Genomic DNA, 24,530 nt, shown 5'->3' with positions numbered 1-24,530 from the left:
CACTTATAGCAGGGGTGTCAAACTCAATTTCTTTGAGGGCCACATCAGGGATGTGTTTGACCTTGGAGGGCCGGAGGGGGGACAGAGTTGGGCATGGCTATGGTGGGCCTGGTTAGGTGAGCTTGGCCATGGTGGGCATTTGACACAGACTCAAGATGCATTTTTCCCCTTCTCTTCTTTCTCTCCACAATTCTTTACTAATACCATTTTCCTATCTCTTCTACCAGATATTGCTGGCAAACATTTATTACTTATTCTTCATATTCCACTAAACTTTTTATTTCTAAATTTATAACCCATTGTTTAATAGTAAATTGCTTTTCCAGGTAGAAAAGCCATTTATACTATTGTATTTTTATTACTCAACTAATAATAAAAATACAATAGCATGAATACCATGATAATACAAGATCTAATAGCAGAGGTAAATTTCCAGGATAGTAAATAGAAATGGCTGTCAATTAAAGATACAGGATAGAATACAGAATATAGAATACAGAATAGATTGTTGATTGTAGATTAAATGCACCTACAGTATGCAAATTCTGGCATTAAACTGTAGTATTAACATAGGTTGTTGCTTGTTTTCTATCCAGATCAGTCACTTACTTGAGGACACATAATTGTAATCCAGTCCAAGCCAGTCCTCCTGCCGTGCTCTGCTGGCCGAAAACTTGCATTTGACACCCCTGACTTATAGTCTACTCTATCAAATGATTTTAAAAATTCAAGGCAATTAAATTCCTCTTCTTTTTCTTAGCATAAGGGAAAGAAGGAAAATAAAAACATCGTGAGGGAGCACAATAGCCTTGTTAAACTATTACCTCTGGCTTTAGACACTGACAGGAAAATAGTCAAGTGGTTCAGTTAACCAGAATAATCACAGATAAGTGGCTCAAGTGTCATTCAATATTCAATAAACCTTCACACAATCTCTTTGCCGGGACATAATGTATTTCACTAACATTGCATGGAGCAGATTATGACAGGAATATAGAGAATAATCAATAGGGAGAGAACTATTAATTTCATTATTCCTAATTAGTCTTCAATGCTGAAGAGGAGGAAAGTTAGTAAAAATAATCTGTAAGATTTAATATCTCCAACGTGGTATGAAGTTCTGCTACCCAGCAGATGCAAATCAGACTATCTTTGATCAGAGTATTAGTTTAGATATTCAGATTTAATAGCATGTGCACTGAGAGCATATGCACCAAGACAAATTCCTTGTGTGTCCAATCACACTTGGCCAATAAAATTCTATTCTATTCTATTCTATATGGTGAAATCTTCTGCTGGATCAAAATACTTGTCAATGAAGGCAATTCTTTTTATCAACCACATGAATTTCTGCATGTCATCCTAACATCAAGAGAACTAAGAGTCAAGACTGATGGAAGCACACAATCATCTTGATGATTCCTGGAATAATCCATGAGAGATGATGGTGGTGGTGGGGAGGAGGAGGAGGAGGAGGAGGAGGAGGAGGAGGGTATTATGACACTAGTCTTTAAATGGCATAGATCTTTTTTTTTGTCCTCAGTAACAGCCTTGTGAACTCTCTTTAGCAACTACAGTTCTTGATTTGAATTCTTCACAAATGATACATTTATTCAGATTTCTGAATCTTGGGTCTGGAATGAAGCTATTCACAATCAGAGTAAGATGTACTGTAAATGAAGAAATACAATTTGTGCCATATAGGAAGAATGTATTTGGTATACATATATGCAGTAAATTATTTTTCTCAATGGCTTTAATTCTGAATTGACACATTTTATCTTATGTGACATCTTGCTATTCACATAAATTTGTTCCGCTACTGAATATTCTCTCTAATATATGCAAGTGAATTCTCATCTTTTATACAGACATGGTACAGGCAAATCATGTGAAGAACTTCAATAAAATTCTGAAATTGGCTTGAAAGTGGTGATTAAGAACAATAATAAAAGTATTATCTTATCACAACAAGAAGAAAGCTTCCCTATAAACTTTTGAACATACTAGTTCTGAGATTGGCCTATTGCAGGGGTCTGCAAACTTGGCTCTTTTAAGACTTGTGGACTTCAACTCCCAGAGTTCCTCATCCGGCTGAGGAACTCTGGGAGTTGAAGTCCACAAGTCTTAAAAGAGCCAAGTTTGCAGACCCCTCGCCTATTGGATTAATTTAAGAAATTTAGAAATGAAATGAAATTAGAAATTCCATGAGAAACAGAAATCACATGTTACTCCTTGTCTGCAGGTTTGGATCGTGAATTGGGTGGTCATTCACCCGCTTCCAAATAATATGACAAATCTTGTCATCTCTGAATTCAAACAATTTGGTTGCAAATATTGAATTTAGAATAGAGAAAATTTTTCTTCGGAAAAATTTGGACCTAATACTCTGAGGGAAATAGCCCACACAGAAAAATTTGGTAATCAATCTAAAGGCAACATCATGATGGCCTGGCCAGCAGCATGACTTTATAGTCAAATATATTTTGCAGATATTCAGAGTTCCTACTGCAACTCCCCTCAATTTTAATTAACAAAGGCTATAGATAGGTCCTCAGATTGCAACCTTTTGTTTCTCCCTCCCTCAAGCTTTTGTTCCTGCCAGTCTTCATGCTTCTACTTTTGCTATCTTTCTCAAAATAAACCAAATGAATAGAACCAGGCTAATTTCAACTGAAATGACAGAAATGAAACAAAACTACTAACTGATCTGTTCTCATAGCCATTAAAATTGGTTTCTTTTCAATAAAAATACTGAAATTCAAACCCTACAAAAGATGTCAGCAAATCAGAAGATTCTTATTTGGTTCACTCAACTCATTGTAGTTAGTATTTTTAGACTGAGAATAACAATTATAGCAAAAGAAATAGCACTTGGTCTTATATACCACTTCACAGTGCTTTACAGCCCTCTCTAAGCAGTTTACAGAGTTACCCTATTGCCCCCAACAATTTGGCTCTTCATTTTTCCCACCTCAGAAGGATGGAAGGCTGAGTCAACCTTGAGCCTGGTGAGATTTGAACTGCCAAATTGCAGGGAGCCGGCAGGCAGCAGAAGTAGCCTGCAGTAGTGCACTCTAACCACTGCGCCACCGTGGCTCATATTATCTTAATAATAATAATAATAATAACAACAACAACAACAACAACAACAACAACACAGTTGGAAGGGACCTTGGAGGCCTTCTAGTCCAACCCCCTGCCCAGGCAGGAAACCCTACACCATCTCAGATAGATGGTTATCCAATATCTTCTTAAAAATTTCCAGTGTTGGAGCATTCACAACTTCTGCAGGCAAGTTGTTCCACTTATTAATTGTTCTAACTGTCAGGAAATTTCTCCTTAGTTCTAAGTTGCTTCTTTCCTTGATCAATTTCCACCCATTGCTTCTTGTTCTACCCTCAGGTGCTTTGGAGAACAGCCCGACTCCCTCTTCTTTGTGGCAGCCCCTGAGATATTGGAACACTGCTATCATGTCTCCTCCAGACCTTCTTTTCATTAAACTAGACATATCCAGTTCTTCTGCAACCGTTCTTGATATGTTTTAGCCTCCAGTCCCCTAATCATCTTTGTTGCTCTTCTCTGCACTCTTTCTAGAGTCTCAGCATCTTTTTTACATCGTGGCGACCAAAACTGAATGCAATATTCCAAGTGTGGCCTTACCAAGGCATTATAAAGTGGCACTAACACTTCACGTGATCTTTATAATCACTTCACGTGATTCTTATTTTACCAAGGTTTTCAGTTTGTTCCAGTTTATTATTACAAAAAACCTAAATACTTAGAAGAGAAAATGGGTAGCAGATCTCCTTCTTGCCTCCTTTCCTCCAAACAGCTCTGGAGATCTCTGCCAGCAGTGAGTAGGCAGGCCACAGGACAATATGAATGCTAGTTGTCAATCTGCTTAGAAGGATTTTGGAGTCTACCAGCCATCAATTGTAGTCTCATATGTCATTGAAATTCTTTGTGAGTTGAAATTGAGTACAGCCAATTAAGTTGCCACAGAATGTCATCTAAAAGGCTATTGAAACCAAATGCATTTGAAGGGCATGGTTGGACAAAAAAATTCTGAGGAATTTAGTTCATAAAAAATTAGAAATTTAAGATTTCCATGGATTTAAAAAAAGTAGAGTCATCTCTACAAATTGTAGAGATGCTGAAGATTTTCACCAACTGACCCCATTTTGAATTCATCTGATCCAAGCATCACCTCCTATGGTGAAAATACAGATTCAGGTTTCAGAATAAAAGACATATATCCACCTATCCTGAGATAAAATATATTTAGAAATGTTTTATATTTAAAATTCGAAGTATTGGGGCAAATAAAAAAAACAGTGCATACTGATTCAAAATAAGATAAGAGCACACAATAAATAAACGAGCAGGCTAGCATAAACTGGTTCAAAGAAAGACAACTACATGTCTTCCAAAAAATTGGATTATCATTCCCATAATCCTTTATAATCGGTCAAATTGGTTTGATCTGATTGGAGATGGTCTAAGAAAACATCATGCTACCCAGGTCTTGTCCTACTGGATAAGACTAGAATGGCCCAACAGAAACAGATCCAAGGTCTAAAAGGAGCCAATCTTCTCCTTCTTTGACAACCATTGACTTCTAGTTGGTAGGCAGTCTTGGCTACTGTGGAAGGTGCTGCTCTCTGGACATGTCCATACCAGCAGAGTTAGCCTTCTCTCATCTTTTCTATGATTGGTGCCACACCAAAATGTTATCGAATGGTGTCATTTGTGATTTGGTCAAGAAGGAAGATGCCTGATATCCAACATAGCATTCACATTTCCATGGCATGGAAATAGCTTTCTGTCCCTGTTGTTGCTGCCCAGCATTCGGTGCCATACAGTGCAACAGGGCAAATGGTTGTCTTGTAAATCTTAATTTTAAGATGGATTGGTATCTGTTGGTCACATAACTCACCGGTGAATTCTCACCAACGCATCCAGGCTGCATTCACCCTTGCTCGCACCTCACCATTTATATTGCCATTGCCTTGGAGATGGGATCCCAAATACTGAAAAATGTCCACCTTCTTTAGATTTTCTCCCTTGATTTGAAGCATTCCAAGGTGGTAAAAGGAGCCAATCTCCATGAATAAAGCTTCAATGCATCAGTAGAAGCAATGGTATATTAGTATGTGTGTGTTTGATGATGATGAGAAGTTACTTATACATTTTCTTAAACTTTATGTTTGTGTCCTTCATAAATGCAGAACAGAATTAGGTGCTAAAGAAATATACCTTATAAGAAATTGATAGGGTGAATCTGAGTAACTCTCCATGCATATAGACTTGTCACATAGGTTTCACATTACCTACTCCTGAAATGCAACAGAAAGATGCAGAGCACTAACTAGTCAATGTATAATATAATCATAAACTTGTAACCAAAGATCAGCTATCTACTACATGGGGCTCCCCTTGAAGAGCACCCAGAGGCTCCAACTGGTCCAGAATGCAGCTGCGCGGGTAATAGAGGGAGCGACTCGAAGCTCCCATGTAACACATCTCCTGTGCAAGCTGCACTGGCTTCCAGTGGTCTTTCGGGTGCAATTCAAGGTACTGGTTACCATCTTTAAAGCGCTCCATGGCATAGGACCGGGTTATTTATGGGACCGCCTGCTGCCACCAATAGCCTCCCAACAACCTGTGCGCTCCCATAGGGAGGGCCTCCTCAGGGTACCGTCAGTCAAACAATGTCGACTGGCGACTCCCAGGGGGAGGGCCTTCTCCGTGGAGGCTCCTGCTCTCTGGAATGAGCTGCCTCCGGGGATATGCCAACTCCCCGACCTCCGGACCTTTCGACACGAGCTGAAAACCTTCTTGTTTTATCGTGCAGGGCTGGCCTAATGTATTTTAAAGTTTGGTTTTTAATATGGTTTTATTACTCTTTTATCTTTCGGCCTAATTGAATTTAGATTTTAAATTATTTCTTAACTTTTTATTTGGCTGTAAACTGCCCTGAGTCCTTCAGGAGAAGGGCGGTATATAAAGGGCTTCTGGTGGCTCAGGCTGCTAAGACAGTCTGTTATTAACACAGCTGCTTGCAATTACTGCAGGTTCAAGTCCCACCAGGCCCAAGGTTGACTCAGCCTTCCATCCTTTATAAGGTAGGTAAAATGAGGACCCAGATTGTTGGGGGCAATAAGTTGACTTTGTATATAAATATACAAATAGGATGAAGACTATTGCTAACATAGTGTAAGCCGCCCTGAGTCTTCGGAGAAGGGCGGGATATAAATGCAAATAAAAAAAAGTTCAAATAAATAAATAAATAAATAAATAAATAAATAAATAAATAAATACTTGATTTCCAGTTGAATTCTGCCTTCAACCAGAAAAGCTGAGTTATCAAGGGTTCAATAAATTACAGTCCTCAGTTCAGGAAAAATCCACCACCATGGGTTGTTTCAAATATATATTACCTTTCTTTCACCATCTATCGATATATTATTATTTTGTTTGCTGCCCACACAAGAATTGCTGAAAATTGTGGAGACCTAAATTTCATCCATTTTTCACTGCAATATCATTTATTCTTCCAAAAATGCAGGATAATCTTTGGACTGTATAATCTCTTCTTTGTGTAAAGGAGAAGATCTCTTAGATAATATTTTACATGGAGGGATACTCTTCAGACTTGTATATTTTATCATTCTTTTTTTCTGTGTAAGCCAGCCAAAGAGCTGGACCAGCAGTCATTGAAAAGAACTTTTCACTGATTCTCTCCTGGCAATTTCCCTCTTCCTATCCCCAATTTTTCAATGTTTATTTCTTGTGCTTTTTGGAGTTTTATAAAAATCAGCCACAGTAACAATACCAGCTCATCTTCTCACATTTGAGTTTTATAAAACTCAAAGTACTTTTCTGTCTAGACTTCTAGTAACTATCAATTTACGTAAAACTGAGACTCGCTCTTTGCTTTGGAAGAACATTATTTTGTGCCATTTATTTCCCCTTTATTTGGTTATTTTCAGGATAGCTGACTATTTGATTGCCTTTACTTTTTTCCTCTGCCTTTTTTCAAAATAACTTTTATAAAACTTATTCCTCATATCAGCATGCATCTCAGTCCCATCACATATTAAGCCAATTTACTTACTGGGAGTGGCATAAGTTAGAGTTTGGGTCCTATCGCATAGTCTATTCTTTTACATGGCTTTGGCAAAACCTATTTAAAAAAGCCAACCAATTTGAAGGAAACAAAGTGATTTAATACAGAACAAAGAACAAGAAATGAAACAGAAAATGAATTACGCTTTATGATCATTGCTCAGCAAATTATATATGAAGTTATAGGAATTTCATTACAAAGAATGAATTCACTTGAGTTCTTTCAGGAATTGTTTATAATGTTGATTTTAAAAGAACTTGGGCATAGGTAACAGCTGAGCTATTGACTCCTGACCTCACTCAAGTACCTTATATAGCGATTGTTAATCTATGTAGCACAGTTCACCAATCCCAGTCCCTTCTTTCTTTTCATTGATATTGAGCAGTGAAAAATGAAAGGACCCCTCCTTTGAGGGGGGAAAATGTGGATCACTGCAAATTATATGAACAAAACTGAATTCGTACCCCTCCTCCAATGACTCTTAAGTAAAAAGGCATCCCAGATGGCAATGAAGCCTAGAGCAGAGTGTGAGATAAAATATGCAAGTTTCTCAAAGAATCCAAATAGGAACTGTTTGTGTTTTCTTTTTAATGGAAACCATTGTATAATTTTATTTATTGACGAGCAATACCAAAAGCGACTGTAATAGATATGGATTTTATATAACAGCCTGCGACCTTTGGAAAACATCGGGACTACCCACTTCCCCTCTTGAAATGTTTTGGCAGATTAATCAAATAATAAACTCAGCTTGAACAATGTCCGTAGAGTTTCTGAAGGAAAAGGTTAATTAATTGTCCAGACCTATGGTTTTTTTTTAAATTTTGATTTTAAAGCATTAGCATGAGAAAATTCCAGTTTATTTGGTCAAGGGAAGTAATGGTGCTTCGGGTAGGTGCTATCCTATCCACTTCCACCCAATCCATCCCAAACCTGTTTTCCAAATAACACACCTGACACTAAATACACACATAACACAACACGTGCACACACATGCACACTGCTACTGTCAACAGGCCTGAAACCAAAATTAAAGGCTGAATGTACAAATGCAAGAATAAACCTTTTTTTTTGCCAACTACTCCAAAACCCACTGCAACTACATAGCAAAAAAGGCTCTAAAAGTAGTAAACCTAATTTTACGCAGCTTCTTTTCCAAAAACTCTACACTACTAACTAGAGCATACAAAATATTTGCCAGACCTATTCTTGAATACAGCTCATCCGTCTGGAACCCATACCACATCTCTGACATAAATACAATAGAACGCATCCAGAAATATTTTACTAGAAGAGTTCTTCGCTCCTCCGAAAACAACAAAATACCTTATACCACCAGGCTTGAAATCCTGGGATTAGAAAACTTACAACTCCGTCGACTTCGACATGACCTGTGTTTAACACACAAAACCATCTATTGCAATATCCTTCCTGTAAATGACTACTTCAGCTTCAATCGCAATATTACAAGAGCAAAAAATAGATTCAAGCTTAATGTCAACCACTTCAAACTTGATTGCAGAAAATATGACTTCTGCAACAGAGTTGTTAATGCTTGGAACTCATTACCTGACTCCATAGTCTCTACTCAAAATCCCAAAATCTTCAACCAAAAACTGTCTACTATTGACCCCACCCCATTCCTAAGAGGACTATAAGGGGCGTGCATAAGAGCACAAAAGTGCCTACCGTTCCTGTCCTATTGTTCCCTTTATTATATCAAATTAATATAGCTGATGCATATTCTTTATTTATTTATATATATATATATATTTTCTTCATGATATGTTTTTTTACTTATGACAATATTTGTGTATACTGTTGTGACAAAATGAAATAATTTTTTTTTTTTAAAAAAAGAATTTTTCTACTTAGGACAGGGTTCCCCAACCCTCAGTCTGTGGACCAACACTAAGCTGGAGCTTAGCCAGAAACCAGGCTGTGCAAACAAATGAAGCACCATCCACAGGATGCAAGCAGCATGCAAAACCACACCCTAATTGGTCCACAGAAAAACTTCTCTCCATGGAACTAGTCCCTGGTGCCCAAAAGGTTGGGGGCCGCTGATTTAGGAGATTAAAAACATTCAAGACTATATAAAACAGGCTGTAGTAGAAGCCAAATGACCTTTCTGTGTAACTGTTTCCTTCTTTTAAGGATAAAGAATTCATCTCCAACCTTACCCCAGAAAAGATTCATGTCTTGGGCTGCTATCATACAGAACTTTGTGCCCTTCTCATACTTTTAGGCTGAGTCCTTGGAATGACTCACCATCTTCCTCAGTGGAGGGTTTCTACTGGATCATCCCAGTTTGGGAGAACCAGTAGAGGTGGCGGCAGGAGGCTCTGCCCACTCATCTGGATGTCATCATGGACGCTCTGCGCACGCATAGAAGGTTCTGCGCATGCACAGAAGCACAGAAGCACCACACATGAGCAAGTGAAGCAAGAGCACACACGTGCTCTCGGTCCCGGTAACAAAGGTAAGTGGAACCCACTACTGATCCTCCTCTTCTGACTCCTTGGAGCTCTAGGTGGATCTTCTTCTGACTCATTGCAACTCCACTCAAAATCCATGCTACAGATTGCAGTAAGAGAACTCTGCAGGGCTTGGAAGCAGATTTTTTTTTTGTTCTTTGAGGGAGCTCCAGACAAGACACATGAATCATGAGTTCTGACACTGTTTTTATTATAAAGAAAAGAATCTTGCAGTTTTTTTAATTGAAAAAGTTTTACAAAAAATTTTTCCCCCATACATCCCTCCTTCCCCCAAACCCTAACCCTTCCCCTCCCTTCTCCCACTTTCCCCCATCCCCTCCCCCCGATACAGGGTATCGTATCTAACAATCATAAACTAAAATATGCTAATTAACATAAACTCCCATCCCTCTTCTTGAACCTCAACTCCCCTTTTCCATAAAAAAGAAGAAAAAAGAAAATATTAATACTAATACAATTACATACTGTTCATTTAAAAGCTATTTAGTATTTTGTTATTTCAATCCAATATTTTTTTTAAAAAAACAAACCGTCTCCATTATATATATCTTTCAAAAATAATCTTTCAAATATGCTGATAATTCTACCTTCTCATCTAAGTCCATTAAGTTTAAAATCCAGTCTTCTATAATAAACAATATCCCATCTTCCAATGTTGTAATATCAAAACTTATTCCTCAGTATACCTTATAATCTATCATATTTGTATATCCATCATACATAATAATAAACATCATCTTTTCTTGTATAATTTTAACATTTACCTCATATTCTTCCCCATATTCCCCATACTATAAATTTCTAAACATTTTACATCCCATTTATCATACAATCCATAACTAATTATATTTCTTATCCCTACACAATATTACACTATCAAAAGGTTTCAATATATCTTATATTCCCTCAAATTTATATATCCATCATACCCTAAAAACTTTTGTACCATCTAGTTTAGCTATCCTTTTTTATATTCGGAAATATCCCTTATAATTTACCCTATCCCATGAAAGGAAAGTCTTTTCATTTGAAGATATTACTTCTTTACTCCTTGCTCTTTATGTTTAATAGTTACAATCATACTTTGATCTTCCCCTGCAGCTTTTTGTGTTTCTTCTCCCAAATTTACAGCCCCAATTTTAGGTTGTATTTGCTTTGCTTCCTTTTCCCCTTTTTTAACCATTCCCACCTCTCCTTCTATCTTAACTTCTAACAATGGCAAACTTCCAACCTTCAATACTTTAATATAAAAATCTCTTGCTTTAAAAACTGTATTAAGACAATATTTCCCTCCCTTATAGTTTACTGTTAATCCAGCGGGTACATTCCATATATACTGTATCTGGAGATTTCTAAGCTGATCCACCAAAAAAGCATATTCTTTTCTATTTCTTAACATTTTAGAAGGAATTTCTTTCAATACCAATACCTCTTGTCCCAAGAACCAGAGGTGCCAAACTGGAATAAATCAGCCTCCAAAGATACCTGGAACTGAATGTGAACTGTTCCCAATCCAGTCCACTGATGGATTGGTCAAGGAGGTAAGGCCAGGGAAAGGAGAAAAAATGTAACCTTTGCACAGGAATATTCAGATCTAGCTTTATTTTTGTTGCAACCATTTAACTTTAGTAAAATAACCTATCACTTAAGCCAACTGGAGTCAAGGGTCTTTCTTTCCTAAATGCCTACATTTGGGCAGGACTGAAATCCTATCTATAGGCGAACAAGAATAAAGAAAGTACCCTAAAGTAACTCTGTATGTTATTCTTGGTTCCTTGCATGCACCTGACATGAACTATTTTGTCTTTTTTGTGCAAGTGCAGTATGTCTGCATGTATATATAGATATCTGGTGCTCTGCTTTAGGATTATTTGGGTGAAACAGCAATATATGGTTGTTATTATTATTCACGATGTTCTTATCAATGAACCCATCCTCCTTTTAGTCATTTTCTACTCACAGTCCTTGGAAATCCTACTGGAGTTGATCTCAGCTTAGGTATAGTAAGCACATAATTCTTTCCTCTGTTATCCAACCTCTGGGCTCACAAGACCCATTACTCTTTCACACACACACACACACACACACACACACACACACACACACACACACTATGTAGACACGTAAAGACTTTATGCTGCAACTTGCAGATGTTGGCAAAAGCACCTGGCTACAACATTTTCAGTGTATTGTGGTTATCACAACTTTCAATCACAACCATGTATTATTCTTGAGTATACTTGAGTATATTTAAAAAGTATTGCTGTACATTCTTGTGGATAAACCCATCTGCGGATAAGCAAAATCCAATCTTTTGGGTCTATTTTGAAAACTAAAATTCTCAGCTTAGCTGTGACTATAGACAGTAAATTATTTGCCTCCTTTTTGTGTGAAGAAAGACAAGGGAAATTTGTTGCTCCAGGAGCTGCTGTAGCTCAGGAAACCAAGCACTGCCTGAATTACATTTTTTGCACTTTCCCGTTGATTGGCCTGAAAGAGAACTGATTGGCTGATCATGTTTCACGCCTTTTCTCAGCGTTCCACACTCAGACTGAAAACAATGACATGGTGATTTCAAAATGCTTTAGAAGGAGTGGGTAGTAGAAAGGATGTTATGCCCAAAGAATGCTATGTTCTTAATTATTGATGTCTGATTAAAAAGAACTATTGAAAAGCATTTTGTAAAACTGTTTAGCATACAGGGAAACATTTAAAAATAACAAAAACATAATATAAAGAAAAAGGAGAAGAATATACTTAGGTAACGGGAACCGCAAACTGTTAAGCACCTAGAATAATGTTGGCTAATCTTTCCTTTACAAAGGTAAACAGCCGTTCCTAAACACGGAGAGAAAACGTATCAATTGAAGATTATAAATCTGGGATAGTGCTTCGCAGGTTTTGATACACCACATTCCTAGTAAACTTGTATCTCTTTAAAAAGGTTTAATAACTAATATTGGGTATATAATTTAGAACCACCTTCACATATTTTAACCATGTTGCTCTTCTTAATAAAAAAAATCCAATTATTATGAGGCTAACCCATATCCTACACCCTATAGTTATTCCATTTGGTTTCATACTCATAAATGCCCTCCATCATTTCACTAGGATTCACTAACCTTCTAAAAACATACATGGGTATCTGGTAAAAAGGAATGACTCCTTAGTGAATTATCATACTATCATCTTACAACTGCAAGAGAATATTTAATGTTCTTCGAGGCCCATAAGCCATTGATTTGCTAATATAGGGTATCCAAACTCTGTTGCAAAATTCCTGCAAATAACTAATATCTTTCTTAGCAATGCTGTTTATAGAAAAATACTGCAGTTAAAATGACCTCAATCACATTTCATTTCTGGTCAGGTGTCTTAGATGCTGCTAATATATCTGGATCAAATTATGAAATCAAAAAGTGTTTTAATTGAACTTAGTGCCATTTCACAGTTTGAGACAATCTAAATGAATAGATTCATAGAACTATCAAATTGAAAAGGGCCACAAGAAGTATCCACAACCTTCTGCAATGTGCAGATAAATTAATTTCGACCATTTTTAGGTGTGACTATCCAACTTCCTCTTTAAAAGTCCCCATTTTTTGCCTTTTACAAAACCAGATTGCATCAGTTGGATAATCCAGGTGCCAGGATCATTGTCCAAATTGTGACCTCAACACTGAGCAAAGAGATTGGGTCATAGCAGGATCTTTACCAGTCTTCAGAATCACTGTTCTATAAGCCTTATTAAAATAAGTTTGAGAAAAACTTTATTCAGAAAAGCATAATTATGAATCTGCAACGATATTTCAGCGTAAAACATCAACACATCTCTTACATCCCTGAACTCAATAACCATCAGGACCACGAGCATTTCCTGTTTTCATAGATTTTATAATGTCTATTATTTTCCAAAGAGATAAAGGCACTGCTAAATGATGAACTGGGTCATATGTAATCTTTTGAAAGGCTTTATTGTATAAAAAAAATTATTAATTTCTTCTTCAGTAACCCTTGACTCAGAATTATAAAGTCAGGTATGAAAATAATTCAAAATATTTCTGGCTTATTAGAACAGGGTCATTACGTATTTTACCCCAAGGATCTTTCATAGGAAAAATAATATTGCTTTGTTGTAGCTATTTCAAATGAGAACCCTATTATTCGCCAGGCTATTCTCTCCCCCACCCCACCCCTCTATCTCTGTTTTAGGTGATTCAATTAATATGCTATATTCAGGGCATGGAGGGAATTAAGATCCTGTTTAGCAGACATAAAAAGCTTTCTATAATTTCGGTACAGGAATTATGCATATGTATTCAAAAACTCCATCTTATTTTCAAAATTGTCTTCTTAGTTTTCCATTTCTAAACCCAGCATATGGTGGGGGGGGGGGCGTTTCCAGACAGAATTCTATGCAACTCTAGGATTCCAAAAAGGCTTGAATGGGTTCTGTGATATGAGGGAACTCCCCACTTCAAAAAAAACCCACTATAGTGCCTTCCAGTGAGATATTTCCTCCCCTTAGTCCGTTGTGGATGGTTTATTCCTTTTTCATCCCCAGCTGTCTGCAAGGAATGGAGAACTGTGGCCCCTTTACGACCTGTGGACTTCGACTCCCAGAAGGTGAAGCTAGTCAGGAATTCTAGGAGTTGAAGTCCACAGATCATAAAGGGGCCACCATTCCCCATCCCTGAATTAAGGGGTAGGAAGGAAACTAAGTGGGGAAACATCCACCTGTCTCTGCTTTGGTGCTGCTCTTCAGGGGTGTTTTGATACAGAAAGGGCGGGGCTAGTCAGCTGATATTCAGAAGCCCCACCCCTTTTTAAAAAAAATTAACAGGTTTCATGATCTGAAAAAGTTAGAAAATCCTTGGCATATGCAATAATACAACCACGAATATATACCTTTAAAAAATCCCAAGTCACCATTACATTTCAATTTATAGGAGGGGAAGAAACCCACAATCTGCTTTCTGTAATAATGATGTACTTAAATACTATTTTTAAAAAATGGACAATTTTTGCTTATATTAATTGAGAGTACTACTGGAATATGATGAACTGTTGCAGTAGTGCTTATATTGCATTTAACTATCCATTCACCTAAAGATCAAGATACTAAAAACTAATAAATTCAATACAAGTCTTATATGGTGTTAAAAAATAGTATATTCTCACTGGGAAGGATTTAACTCACTATATATCTACTAAATTAAACTCCAGCATATAGGTTTGTAGTACTTTTTATGTACAGGAAATAAATTTAGTTGAAACAGCATTACGACCTAATGTGATTAAAATCTGAAGCCATAATTATCTGATTCAGAGCTAAATAAAAAGATACTTAGTATAACTATGTAAAACATCTGGATGAACTTTAATATGAACATATTAATTGATAAATGCATTGCAATTATTAAAACATATTACCAGTATTTTAAAATGTATCGGGCTGACATATTTTTTGTTCCACTATAAAGTTTGTATGCTTATTATTTGGAGTTATCACACCCGTAACAGAGTTTGAATGCCATTGTCCATGAATATGTACATGGCCAGCCTGTCTTCTAAATAAGAATTCTTTTTCATGGGGAGGAATGTAAGTTTCTTGTAAAATAAACAGTCTCAAATTTTCATCTCCCAGTTCGTCTTCTCTTAGAAGGTCATTTAAGGCCTTTTATGTTCTACCATCATTGGCCAAAGTCATCATAAACGAACAAAACACCATACCAACAGGTCAAAATTTTCGTAGGTTAAAGGGAAAAAACAAATCCGTTAACTGAGCCAAACTTTTTGAAGAACTAAAAGAAAAATATACAAGTGATAAAATAAAAAATACAATGATAAAAATAAAAATAAGAATGGAGGAATTAAACAAGAGAAAACTGCAAGGTCAGAAAAAGGAACTAACTGAGAAAGGAACTACAGCTATTGCGATTTCTAGATGAGACAATTAACTTATAATATAGTGCTACCACCCATCCCTCTATAAGACAGAAAATCAATATACTGTATATAATATAATATTATATATATAATATTCATACTTCTTTATTTCAGATGAGCCGAAAACAACAAAATTTGGTGCAGACTCTAGATCAAAAAACTTCTTCACACTAGAATCCAGGGATAAACAAATAATAATAATTAGAAACTGAAATTTATTAAATCCTATTGTATTTATGAGAACCAGTCTGTTGTAGTAATTAAGGCATAATCAGGAGATTGTGAGTTCTAGTCCCACTTCAGATGCAAAGCACCTTGGCCTAGTCATTTTATTTCACCCAAGGAAGAAGACAATGGCAAACTACTTTAAAAAAACCTTGCCAAGAAAATTGCAGGCAGTCTCTCAGAATTCGATACAATTGAATAGAAGAAGAAAAAAATCTATAAGATTTTCTTTAGTTGTCACCCAAGCTTTACTGAATATTTCTACTTTTGAAGAATTTGTAGAGAGGTGCAGAAATCGTTCATTATTATTAGTATTATTTGCATTTTATTCCAGAGATCTCACTTGTAGAATATGTTCCTATGCTGTAACTCCCCTGCCCACACTGTATCTATACTGCAGCTCTCAGCAATCTCAAGAAAGGACTGAGATTTTTGTCTAGTATGAAAATAAACAGCCTCACATTTAAGCTTATATTGCACTTGCAGGACAGATATTCCACACAAAATTATCCATTAAGACCGCTGTGAACGATGTTATACTGAATATTCTGAAACTGAGTTATAAGCCCTGTAAAGAGGACCCTGCATTCTGCAGGTCTTTCTGGATTTTCAAAATCTGTGGCAGGTTATTGCTCTGAATTTTCAAGATAAGCATTTTTGTTACCAAAGCTATTAAACCCACCATTTCCCAATCTAAAGTATCAAGGCTTGGTTTCCTATTCCAAAAATGTCTTAGCATTGGTCTCACATCAGACGCTAAAGTTTTATCTGCATAAATCCAGTGCTACTATACTAAAAGTGCATAAATCTTAGAAAAGACTCTTTAAACTGGAAAGCGACTCCACCTAATTTTCTTTCTCACTTGGCCCTGCAGCTTCTTCAGTTCTCTCAGGAGTCTGCTCTCCTCTTCTTCTCAACTTCATTTTTTTACCATGTCATTAAACTTCAGCAGCATAAGCAACAGACGAGCACACTTGAATGAAGCGTGATGCCTCCTACTATCTATCTGACTAGAGGAACTGAATAAGAGAGATAAAACATGATGAAGAGGCTCAGCAGCATGCTAATCTCTATGCCAACATATCAAAAGGAACAGCTCTTAAAGGTAAAGGTTCCCCTCGCACATAGGTGCTAGTCGTTCCCGACTCTAGGGGGCAGTGCTCACCTCTGTTTCAAAGCCAAAGAGCCAGTGCTGTCTGAAGACGTCTCTGTGGTCATGTGGCCGGCATGACTCAACGTTACCTTCCAACCAAAGGTGGCCCCTATTTTTCTACTTGCATTTTTTACGTGCTTTCGAACTGCTAGGTTGGCAGAAGCTGGGACAAGTAATGGGAGCTCACCCCGTTACGCGACACTAGGGATTCGAACCGTTGAACTGCCGAACTTTCGATTGACAAGCTCAGCATCTTAGCCACTGAGCCACCCGCTCAGAACAACTCTTAGGGACTACTAAATGCTATCTAGTTAATGTGGGTTTTGTATATAGTGTGAGCTTATTCACATTGGACTCCCTGTTTCTGTAGATCACCAACTTCAGTTGTTATAACTGCACAACTTTTGTAGTCAACGGCTTTGATAGACCTGAAAGTTCCCATAAACAAAGAGCATTATATACACCTTCAGAGCTTCCCAGAGGCATTGTTCTACCACTCTTTGCCTGGGGTGACTGCACAGTCTCCCTTGACTATCAATGAGCGACCAGCTTACCTGTTACAGCACTGGGCCAATTTAACATGAAGCTTACAACGTACTTTCCTGGAAAATGGGCATCTTCAGTGACTTTGTGAAATCTTCTTATTTCTCTCTGCGGACTAAGGGAAAGATATCCGAGATACCAAGCTGTCAGTGTGGAAATGCAATTGTCTCTGGCCATTCAAGAACAAGATGGTTCTGACACAACCTCTGGCATTTTACAAGGATCCATTATCCAACTGTACAAAAATGCTGGCTGTCTCGGAGACTAGAACTCTAATGAAATGGAATGTTTCCGAAACTGGATGATACATTCATAGCTGGGTATAGGTATACGTTTAATTCACTAGAATGAATTACATGCTGTGCAAATTGTAAATTAAAATACCCATGTCTTGGAGAACAGGTACATATACCCTGTTCCCCCCCAAAATAAGACATCCCCTGATAATAAGCCCAATTGGGCTTTTGAGCACAGAGCAATAAAGCCAAGGGCTTATTTCAGAGTTCAAAAAAATATAAGACAGGGTCTTATTATCGCGGAAACATGGTATGTAATGTGATACAACTATTGTCTCATGCAGACTTGGGTTGCATGCTTTGTTAGCTAAGCTCCATTCTATGTAGTGAATTGTGAAAATCAGCTCGCAGCAGATATACTGCCATTTTGTGTGATAGCATACAAGGTGAAAAATGAATGGAAACAGTTAGCATACCTCTAGAGAGGACTAAGATAAGACAAGCTGATGTAGTTCCCATCTTCAAAAAAGGAAAAAAAACAGATCCAGGAAACTACAGACCTATCAATCTGACCTCAATACCGGGGAAGATTCTGGAAAAGATAATCAAGCAACGAATCACCGAACACCTAGAAGCAAACAAAGTAATAACCAAAAGCCAACATGGGTTTGTCAAAAACAGATCATGCCAGACTAATCTTATCGCATTCTTTGACAAAATGACAAAATTAGTAGACCAGAGGAATGCTGTCGATATAATTTACTTGGACTTCAGTAAAGCATTTGATAAAGTAGACCATAACCTACTACTAGACAAAGTAGAAAAATGTGGGTTTGACAGCACCACCACCAGATGGATTCGTAACTGGCTGACCAACCGCACTCAATGTGTAGTCCTCAACGGAACTACATCCACATGGAGGGAAGTATGCAGTGGAGTAGCCCAAGGCTCTGTTTTAGGCCCAGTACTCTTCAACATCTTCATCAATGACTTGGACGAGGGATAGATGGGGAACTCATCAAATTTGCAGATGACACCAAGCTGGCAGGAATAGCCAACACTCCAGAAGATAGGCTCAAGTTACAGAAAGATCTTGACAGACTTGAACATTGGGCGCTATCTAACAAAATGAAATTCAACAGTGAAAAAAGTAAGGTTCTACATCTAGGCGCAAAACCCCAAAATGCACCAGTACCGTGCATGTGCTACCCTGCTCCATAGTAGTACCTGTGAGAGGGATCTTGGAGTCCTAGTGGATAACCATTTAGATATGAGCCAGCAGTGTGCAGCAGCTGTTAAAAAGCCAACACAGTTCTGGGCTGCATAAACAGAGGATAGAATCAAGATCACGTGAAGTGTTAGTACCACTTTATAATGCCTTGGTAAGGCCACACTTGGAATATTGCATCCAGTTTTGGTCGCCACGATGTAAAAACGATGTTGAGACTCTAGAAAGAGTGCAGAGAAGAGCAACAAAGATGATTAGGGGACTGGAGGATAAAACATATGAAGAACGGTTGCAGGAACTGGGTATGTCTAGTTTAACAAAAAGAAGGACTAGGGGAGACATGATAGCTGTGTTCCAATATCTCAGGGGCTGCCACAAAGAAGAGGGAGTCAGACTGTTCACCAAAGCACCTGAGGGTAGAACAAGAAGCAATGGGTGGAAACTGATCAAAGAAAGAAGCAACTTAGAACTAAGGAGAAATTTCCTGACAGAACAATTAATAAGTGGAACGACTTGCCTTCAGAAGTTGTGAATGCTCCAACACTGGAAATTTTTAAGAAAATGTTGGATAACCATCTGACTGAGATGGTGTAGGGTTTCCTGCCTGGGCAGGGGGTTGGACTAGAAGGCCTCCAAGGTCCCTTCCAACTCTGATGTTATGTTATGTTATGTTATGTATGATGAAAAGAAATAATCTTATAGCCACTTTTTGGCAATGTTATAACATGATTTCCTTAACCTTAATTAAAACAAGAGATACCCGAGCTCCACAATAGGAAAAAGTGGACTAGTTACAGACTAAAATAAATGGGATTCTTAATGAATCCTAGTTTCAATTCAGTTGTTGTTTTTTCCCACTGTTGCATAATTCATCCCTTCTTCATCTTCCCATCCCATTTTATTAGTCCCACATTAGGAATGGTGAAAAGGGATGGACTCTGTTCGTACATCCTGCTAAGCAATTGTTTGTGTAACACAACAAACAAAAGCAAATTATAGCTTAGTATAATGCATGAACTGGGCCATTATGTTCATCCATGGGGAACAAGAGAACAGTTTCTCCATGGTGATATGCATATTTTTTTTCACACATATTCTGCTATTAGATTAATTTACCCTTCTGGCAATAATGATATAATCTAAATTTAGTTCTGAGCTCAGCCCTTCTATGAGATCTTAAAGGCATCCTAACATATTGTATTTGCAGGTTAATCATAAGCTAATTAATATGGGTGGTAAGTTCAGATTTTGGACCTAGAAGACTTGGTCTCTGCAATATAAAAAATACAGATCCGCATTCTTCATTTGGATAGTGTTGAATCAGGTGATTGATCTCATAACCAAGCAGTGAATCCTCTTACATTGAAAATCAAAAGTGAGCTTCTAAAAAGGATACTTCTTCTGTTGTTGTTGTTATTCCGTATTCTGAACGAAAACCTTAAAAACTTCTCCAAATATGCACACAGGAAGCCCTCGCTTACCAACAGTCCCGTTTAGTGATTGTTCACAATTACGTTGCTGATAAAAGTAATTTTATCATCAGTTCTTGCACTTGCAATCTGCTCAGTGGCTCTGCAGTCGCAGGATCAATATATTTGGGCACTTTGCAACTGGTGGGCATTTACAATTGTCGCAGTGTTTCATATCACACGATCAGCATTTATGGTCTTCACAACTGGCTTGCGATGAGTAGTCAATAGAGAAATCAACAGTAACACTGGAAAGCGATGTCTTGCTTTTAACAACCATGGTGACTTGCTTAACGAGACTGAATGGGAACTGAGATCATCAATCAGTTGTGGTCAGATGTTTTGCTTAGTGACCACAGTGTTTAGCAACAGAGTTGCTAATCCCAATTGTGGTCGTTAAGCGTGGACTACTTGAACAAAGCAGGACTATTTCTCCTTTCCTTGCTTTTCTTTAAACTTTCACAGCATATGGAATATGGGGTACATTTGAAAAATGATCGCTCATTTGCATACAAGCTTATTCCAAAAATAAATTAGTGGACTGGCTTAGGTGCCTAGGCCTGCAGCTTTTATGTTACAAAAGTTTCATGATATGTCGAAGAATAATAATAATAATAATAATAATAATAATAATAATAATAATAATAATAATAATAATAATAATAATAATATTTTAATTTGTATACCGCCCTTCTCCCGAAGGACTCAGGGCGGTGAACAGGCAGGTAAAATACAAATATACACAATAGTTAAAACAACCCTTAAAAAACTGATTAAATTAGCCCAAGTATTAAAATAACTTACACCCCTATAAAATTACAAAAATTTAAAAAACCCATCGAATTCAATTAAAATCTAAAGATAAAAATCAAGCTAGTCCAGCCATGCGAAATAAATAGGTTTTAAGTTCGCAGCGAAAGGTCCTAAGGTCAGGTAGTAGTCGAAGTCCAAGGGGAAGTTTGTTCCACAGGGTCGGAGCCCCCACAGAGAAGGCCCTCCCCCTGGGGGCCGCCAGTCGACACTGTTTGGCTGACGGTACCCTGAGGAGTCCCTCTCTGTGGGAACGCACCGGACGATGGGAGATAGAGGCCAGCAGTAGACGGTCCCGTAGATAGCCCGGTCCTAAGCCATGGAGCACTTTAAAGGTGGTAACCAATACCTTGAAGCGCACCCGGAAAACAACAGGTAGCCAGTGCAGTCTGCGCAGGATAGGTGTTATGTGGGAGCTCCGAACCGCTCCCTCAATAACCCGTGCAGCCGCATTCCGAACTAGCTGAAGTAGTGAATTGTGAAAACTAGATAGCGAGCCAATATAGGGGAAATCCTTTGATATGTGAAGTTTGACTGCACTATGTAGGAACAGCAGTTTTGATTTATATTTATTTTACATTTTACACTATTGGCTAACAAATTTGCTAGCTGTTGTCCAGTATTTCTTTTTAGTGTTTTCAACAATGTCGTTTGTTGTTTTTTTCTTGTGATTAAAGGGCAGCATGATGAGACAGAATCTGCAAGTCTTGGGAAATCTCCCCTTCCTGTTACCACTAAACGGCCACTCCTGTCTGTCCTGGGAAAAATAAAAAACAGGAATTTACAGCCCAACAGAAAGACATAAGAAAGAGGTATGGGGAGGGTCGTCCTGTCCTCCAGCCTGTTGCTAGCAAAAGTGAGAAAGTGAAAGAAACACGAGTATTCATAAACAGAGCTGAAAGGGACAGGTAATCTGTGGTCCTCCAGAAGCTGCTGAACTACAAAAATCAGCATATTAAAGAGGTATGCCAGAAATATGTAGTATTGCCACAGTTTCCTCAGGGCTGGGGATTTTAAAAATGCATTCGTTGCAAGACTCCAAAACCAGGAACATGCCTGTTCACATGACATTTGAAATGGGTTCAACCAGTGGTGGACTGCTGCCAGTTTGGACCAGTTCAGATGAACCGGTAGTTGAGATCTGTGGGTGGAGGTAGGCCCATGGGCCAGCCGACCTGCCCCAGTGCTATGTCGTCCTATTTAGTCGTGTTTTGTAAACCACGCGCACGTGTGCAAGACACGGATGTGAGCAAAGTGCATGCATGGAAGGTCACACGCATGTGAGGAAGGCACGTGCACACATTTTCGGTGCTGGGCGAACCAGTTGTTAATCATGTGCTGTCCACCTCCGGGGTAGAGTACGATCTGTAACCTTTAATGAAGAGGCCTTCACAGTGGACAAATAGCCAACGCAGTCTTAGAATTATTAAATTCAATTTAAAATATAATAGGGAAGGGAGCTTTGTGGAACAAAAAGTTTTCCATGAGTTAACTTCAAGATTACTGCTTTCAACAATTAAGTGTCTTGGTTTACATTTTTTTTTTTAATTGTTTTAAGCTGTAGGTCAAACGTTCAGTTAAAATAAGCCCACGGAAATTTGCCTTTTGTTGTACACAGACTTATCTTTTCCCCCATTGTATTATTTCAGAGTTTTCTGTTTAAGTAATAAAGCTTCTAATCTTCTTTGCAGCAATATCTACAGGCAGAAGAACAATTGTGGAAAGACTCAGCATTAATAGATCAGCAGCTTAGGGCAAACCAGCCATTCATCAAATAGAAATAACAACTCTGATTGGATATATAATTCCAATTTCAACACCTCCAATTTTATTTTAAATAACAACAGCGGAATTACTTATTATTGTGCATTTGACATCTTTGGGCTTAACATCATTGTCCAATCATTACATAAAGTTACAGCAATCAAATACCATCCTAAGACCTTTGTAAGTTATGCATAATTACACATGCACTTTAAGCTTCTTGAAAAACTTTGAAAGTTATGTGTGATCTCTCTGCAGAAAATTTAGTTGCATTTAATCTAGACTGACTGAAATCAACAGGGCCTGAGCTAGTAAACTTAAGTCCTATTTGTTTCAGTTGAGCTGTTTGATTTATGGCTAATTCTAGATCCAACCCATTGCTTCTATCTCACTTCATATGGAATTTAATCAATCTATGTTGATTTTGTTCAATAGTAAGGCTTCTAAAGAAAGTAGGCAGCTTTTACAAGTTAGAAAAACAGAACATATTACAGTAGCAGAATTGACTGGGAATTCTGGGAAACGTAACTCAAACATGTTAGGTTTGAGAAACCTGGGCTATAGCAATTAAAGCAGAACTGCAGGATCATTCCACATGTAGAATTGAGAATTTCCTTCTTTTTTCATGACACATTTACTCGAAGTGTACTTATGTGTACTATCTGGCACATAAAGACAAGCTGCACAATTCTGACTTTGAAATGAATTAAAACACGTGTGTGTTTGTGTTTATTACATCTATATCCATCCTTTTCACTATAAATCAGTATAATGAACCACAAAATAATGTTTCAATGTTACAATCAGAACATCAACATGCACATCCACGAGGTAGTTTCTACCATGAAAAAAAAATTAAGCCAGCAACGAATGTGTCAGTTTCAGCAGAAAGGTGGAAAATCAACTTGCTCTGGAACTCTTGAAAAATTAGGGTTACAATAAACTAGTATGAACGCCATTCTTGCACTTAAAGAAAATAGAGGAGAGACAAAACTGTCGCAAAAAAGGGGGGAAGGGAAGGGAAGGGAAGGGAAGGGAAGGGAAGGGAAGGGAATGTTGTGCAAGACACTGTTGATGACTTATGAATTTTCCATTCAGGCTAATTGAAGGAAACTGTATGCTTGACAAAAAATACAAAAACAACATGAATTTAGCTACCCCCTTAATCAAATTCCAGGATGGCAGCACCTCCTGAAATAACTAAAAATATATTAATTATTCACTGCTGGGAATGCACAATGTCTCATACGGCAGTACTTCCCTGAGAAAGGAGTCTGGATCCTCACGTAACAGAACAGTAAAAACTGTGTGCTTGTTGTGTTATACACTAACCACCTGAACAGACTCATCCTGGTACATTTATTAAAGCAACAAAACAACCTTTTATTCGAGTTTCAGTGGCAACATATGTCTAAAGCAGCTCGCATATGCAAATTATACCATGAAAGTAAGTATTCTGCATAATTTCCCATTGCAAGAACTGTCAAATATTTTCACAGTTCTTTTGCACAGAAAGATGT

The sequence above is a fragment of the Ahaetulla prasina genome, chromosome 1 (genome assembly GCF_028640845.1).
Source record: "Ahaetulla prasina isolate Xishuangbanna chromosome 1, ASM2864084v1, whole genome shotgun sequence".
NCBI lineage: Eukaryota > Metazoa > Chordata > Lepidosauria > Squamata > Colubridae > Ahaetulla > Ahaetulla prasina.
This window is presented reverse-complemented; position numbering follows the sequence as displayed.